Source organism: Dromiciops gliroides, chromosome 3 (assembly GCF_019393635.1).
Source record: "Dromiciops gliroides isolate mDroGli1 chromosome 3, mDroGli1.pri, whole genome shotgun sequence".
NCBI lineage: Eukaryota > Metazoa > Chordata > Mammalia > Microbiotheria > Microbiotheriidae > Dromiciops > Dromiciops gliroides.
The window spans coordinates 549315271-549321270 of record NC_057863.1 but is presented as its reverse complement, the minus strand read 5'-3'; positions in this window follow the sequence as shown (position 1 = coordinate 549321270).

The window sequence follows — 6000 nt, the reverse complement described above, 5'->3', positions numbered from 1 at the left end:
TCCAAACAACTAGAGTTGTCCAAAAGTGGACTGGGTTGCTATAAGAGGCGGTAGATGGGTTCCCTCACACCAGAAGTCTTCAAGCACTATCATATACCTGTTGGATATGTTACTTTGAGGATTTTTCTTCAGATAGATCGTACAAGAAGGCCTCTGAGATCCTTTTGGCTCGTTCCTAGTATTATAGGAAGCCCTGACCTTCTAGACTGTAAGCTTCCTGAGGGAAGGTTCCTATCTACCTTTGCATCTCCCTCCAGGGTAAGCAACAAGAACTCTGGTTAGATCTTGATATGGCTGCTGTACTGAACTGAATATGGGACAAAAGTTGGGGCAAAGAAAGAAGACGAAGGTTCCAATGTAGGAAGGCAAGATTGGGGGGAAAGGGAGAAAACCACACTCAGAAGTGGCTCTCCAATTTCTGAATCAGCAGCTGTGTGAATATTGTTCGGAGGGAGGTGGGGGAGGGTAGTGACAGGGAGGTGATGGGCCAGGGCTGTGGCTTCTGGAGGCCCCAAGTTAGGGGGTTGATCTCACCAGGATTGGTTGTTGGGAGGACTAAAGAGAGAGAGGGGAGGGAGGTGCATAGCCAGCTGTCTTTAGTGTGATTCTATTAGGAGCTTAAGGGCCTAAGCAGGCCACCTCTCTGCTTCCTGAGGGACACTGCTTTGGGCAGCACCAGCAGCTGTGGCGGTGGGGCCAGGCTGGGGCCTGCAGGAAGAAACAGGAGCCTTTCTTTTACTTCTCCTGGGCCACACAGGAAAGGTCGGGCAGAAGCAAAGGGTAGACCTTTATTTTCCCCACCCGCCTGCCGAAGCCCCAAGATCAAACTGACCATGTACTTATAGACACTTGGAGACACACACAGATATTGGCAGCTAATAATAATAATAATAACAATAACAACACCTATTTCTATAGCTTTAAGGTTTACAAAATCACTTCTACCAGTATAACCAGAACTACCCTGGGAGGAAGACAAGTGCAGGAATTATGGGAGGAAACTGAGGAGCAGAGAATCCAAGTGATTTGCTAAAGGTCACAAAGCTAGTACTTGTGGGAGTCAGGTCACTTGAAACCCAGGTCTTCTGACACCTCTAATCTGTAGGTCCTTTACACATATTATGGTACAGATAGACCTTTCAGCCTCTGAGTGCACATATGTATAGACACACAGACACAAAAGCACAAGGATATATGGCTCAGAGGAACGGACATCAAAGGCACAAGTCCTGAGCACACACACTCAGTTAATAAACACTTATCGAGGGGGTGGCTAGGTGGTGCAGTGGATAGGGCACCTGGAGTCAGGAGGACCTGAGTTCAAATCCAGCCTCAGACACTTAATACTTACTAGCTGTGTGACCCAGGGCAAGTCACTTAACCCCAATTGCCTCACTAAAAAACAAAACCAAAACAAAAAAACCCCACTTATCGAGCACCTACTATGTACCAGGTCCTGTGTTAAGCACAGACATATGAGAGAGGAGACACACTGAGACTCCCTCACAGGGACACTCTTATAGAAACACTCAAAAAGCTACAAGCACTCCTCTTGCACTCCTAATTACAGCCCATCCTGCTGGACCCCTGCCTGCCTGGGCTAGGGTTTAAGCAAGTATGAATGGGGCAAACTCTGGTCTGGATTGGAGAGAATGGAGGAGGCAGCTCCACCTTGTGGCCATATTTGTAACTACAGCTGTAGTTTCCACCAGGGCTTTGTAGTTGGAAGAGAGGGAGAGGGAAAGAAGAGAGAAGAGGGAAGAGAGAAGAGAGAAGAGAAAGGTGCATTGTTATCCCTCTCTCTTAATATGTGATCTCTTTGAAATTACACATACACACATCAATCATCAATTATTAGCTCCCCAACTTGGGACTTCTAGAAGCTGAGGCTCCTAGGTCCATCACCTCCCCCTCACTGCCCTTCTCTAATACTCAAACAGCTACAGCCAATTCAGACGTCAGAGATCAAGGTGGGGCCTAGGGAGAAGGGATTCTAAGAAGAAGGGATTAAAAGAAGGGATTCTTGGCCTGGTGGGGCTTTATAGTATCCTTTTTCACCAGCAGTCTTCCCCACCCCCACCTCTTTCCTGCCTGTCAACATAGAAATCTTTGTCCTTCTCTTGCTCTGCCCTAGCCTTTCTTCCCTGCCCCTTCTCTACAACTTAAGAATTTTAAACTAGTTGCCTGAAGTACCAACATGCTCGGTGACTTGCCCATTGTCAACCTGTCTCTGTCTCTCTTGGTTTCACTCCCCCTCTCCCCTTCTCCCCTTCTTCCCCTCTCTCCATTTCTCATATACATACATACATACATACATACATCGAAAAATAATCACAGAAAATTGTGTATTAAAACTATATGTAGAAGATAATGGAGAGAAGCCAGGAAGTTCCCTGAGCTCTCCCAAATTTCCCTCAGAAACAATATTAAATGAAGCTTTTTAAAAAAATATTTTATTTTTTCCCCGTTACATGTAAAGATAGTTCTCAACTTTTGTTTATACAAGCTTTCCAATTTCAGATTTTTCACCCTCCCTCTCCCCTCCCCTAGACAGCAGGTAATCTGATATAGGCTATATATATATACACATAATAATATTAAACATATTTCTGCATTAGTCATGTTATAAGAGAAAAATCAGAGCAATGATGAAAAACCTCAAAATAGAAAAACAATAGCACCAAAAACAAAAGAAATAGTATGGTTCATTCAGCATCTATACTCCACAGTTCTTTTTTTTCCTGGATTTGGAGATCCTCTTCTATCATGAGTTCCCTGGAACTCTTCTGTACCATTGCATTGGTGAGATAAATGAAGCTTTTAAATGGATTCTGCAGCTAGAGAACCAGTTTTAAAAAATGGAGTGAAGCAACCTTCCAGCTTAAGTTAACCTAGAAGGACTTCAGGAAAGGTTTGTCTCACTCAGGTAAAAGGGGAGTGCAACAGAGCACAGAGAATGTCTGGGCAAGCCAGCAGAAGGCTCTTACCCATATAATAGATCAGCAGCTGAGGAACCTCTGTTCTGGCTCAGCAGGCTAGTGGTACAGAAGGCAAGTTGTGAGGCCCCCAAACCCAATGCAGAAGGCATTATGCCAGTTGGGGTTTCTACTACATAACAGGCACCAAGTGGACTAGGTGACTCCAGTAAAGTGAACAAGTCTCAAGTCACTGAGGCCTCAGAGCAGAAATCCAGTGATCAGGCTCCTGGTCCCCAGCAAAAGAAGCTTGGGACAATGTACCCTGTACTCTAGGAGCAGAGCTCAACTCTAAAAGGCATGAAATAGGCTAAACAATGAATAAGAAACAGAAAAGAACCCTTACCATAGAAAGCTACTATGGCAACAGTGAAGACTAAAACACAAACTCAGAAGAGAACAAATTCAAAAATTTCTATAATGTGAAGCTTCAAAGAGGAAGATTAATTGGTCTCAAGACCAAAAAGCCCTCTTGGAATAGCTCAAAAAGGATTTTATTGGTCAAATAAGAGAGGCAGAAGAAAAATTGGGGAAAAGAAATGAGAGTTATGCAAGAGAGAGTCAATAGCTTGAAAAAAGAAAATAACTCCTTAAAAAATACAATTAGTCAAATGGAAAAGGAGGTGCAAAAGCTGACTGGGGAAAACAATTCCTTAAGAATCAGAATTGGGGGGGCAGCTAGGTGGTGCAGTGGATAGAGTACCAGCCCTGGAGTCAGGAGTACCTGAGTTCAAATCTGACCTCAGACACTTAACACTTAGTAGCTGTGTGACCCTGAGCAAGTCACTTAACCACAATTGCCTCACCTAAAAAAAAAAAGCGGGGTCAAGAATCAGAATTGGGCAGATGGAAGCTAATGACTCAATGAGGCATCAGGAAGTAGTAAAGCAGAAATAAAAGAATGTAAAGGTAAGAAAACATAACATACCTCCTCAGAAAAACAATAAATCTACAAAATGGATCCAGGAGGAACAATTTAAGAATTATTGGACTACTTGAGGGTTATGATCAAAAAAAGAGCCCAGACAACATATTTCATAACATTATCAAGGAGAACTATCCTGGTGTCTTAGAACCAGAGGAAAAAATAGTAATTGAAAGGATCTACATATCATCTCCTGAAAGAAAATGCAGAAGAAAAACTCCAAGGAATATCATAGCCAAATTCTAGAATGATCAGATAAAGGAGAAAATACTGAAAACAATAAGAAAGAAACAATTTAAATATCAAGAAATAACAACCAGGATTGCACAGGAACTGGAAGTTTCAACATGAAAGGATTGGAGGGCTTGGAATATGATATTCTGGAGGGCAAAGGAACTTGAATTACAACCAAGAATGTACTACCTAGCAAAATTAAGCATAATCTTTCATGGGGAAAAGATGGGCAATCAATGAAATATGGGTTCTTCCTGATGAAAAGTCCAGAACTGAACAGAACATTCAATATTCAAATACAACACTCAAGAGAAGCATAAAAAGGTAAAATAGGGGAAAAAAACCAAAATATGTTGTTCAAGAAGGTTAAAATGTTTACATCCCTACGCAGGAAGAAGATCCTTATGAATCTTGAGAACTGTATTTTTTTTTATCATAAAAGTATTTTATTACTTTCCAGTTACATGTAAAGATAGTTTTCAACATCTGTTTTTTTTATGATTTCTAGTTCCAAATTTTTCTCCCTCTCCTCCTTCCCTCTCCCTTCCCAAACAGAAAGCAATCTAATATAGGTTATATATGCACAATCACATTAAACATATTTCTGCATTAGTCATTTTGTGAAAGAAGAATCAGAACAAAAGGGAAAAACCTCAAAAAAGGGGAAAAAACCCCAAAGTAGAAAAAGCATGGTTCAATCTGCATCCTGATTCCACAGTTCTTTTTTTTTTTTGGATGTGGAGAGCATTTCCCATAATGAGTCCTTTGGAATTATCTTTGATCACTGTATTTCTGAGAAGAGCCAAGTCTATCACAGTTGATCATTATACAATGTCTTTGATAATGTGTACAATGTTCTCTTGGTTCTGCTCATTTCATTCAGTGACAATTCATATAAGTCTTTCCAGGTTTTCCTGAAATCTGCTTGCTTATTTGTTTCTTAAAGCACAATAATATTCCATTACATTCATAAACCACAACTTGTTCAGCCGTTCCCCAATTGATGGGCAGCCCCTCAATGTCCAATTCCTTGCCACCACAAAAAGAGCAGCTATAAATATTTTTGTACATGTGGGTCCTTTTTACTTTTTTATGATATCCCTGGGATATAGACTTAATGGTGGTATTGCTGGGTCAAAGGGTATGCATAATTTTATAGTCCTTTGGGCATAAGAGAACTGTATCTTTATTAGGGGAGAGAGAAGGAGTATACATAGACAGAGGGTTTGGGCATAAGTTGATTTTCATGTGATGATATTAAGAAAAAACTTAAAGGGTGACAAAAAGGAGTACTGAGACAAGGAGAAAGGGGAGGCAGAATGAGGTAAATCATATCACATGAAGAGGCAACATTGTGGGATGATGAACTGTGATAGACTTAGCTCTTCTCAGCAATACAATGATGTAAGACAATTCCAAAAGACTCATGGTGGAAAATGCTCATCCAGAGAAAGAACTATAGAGTCTGAATGCAGATCACAGCATACTACTTTCTCTTTTTTTCATGATTTCCCCCTTCTGTTCAGTTTCTTCTTTCACAACACGACTAATGTGGAAATATGTTCAACAGTATTACAGATGTATAACCTATTCCAGATTGCCTGCTAACTTGGGGAGGAAGGGAGAGGAGAGAGGAAGGGAGAAAAATTTGGAACTCAAAATCTTATAAAAGATGAATGTTGAAAACTATCTTTACATTTAAATGGAAAAACCAAAGTACTATTTGCAAAAAAAAAAAAAAAAGGTTATTACTTGCTTGTTTCAATTTCCTGTTGTGCAAAGTCAGCCACTTGTATAGAGTGGTGCACTGTCCACCAGCAGAACATGTTGGTCCGGAAATACCCTTGTGCATGTGCACTAATTCCC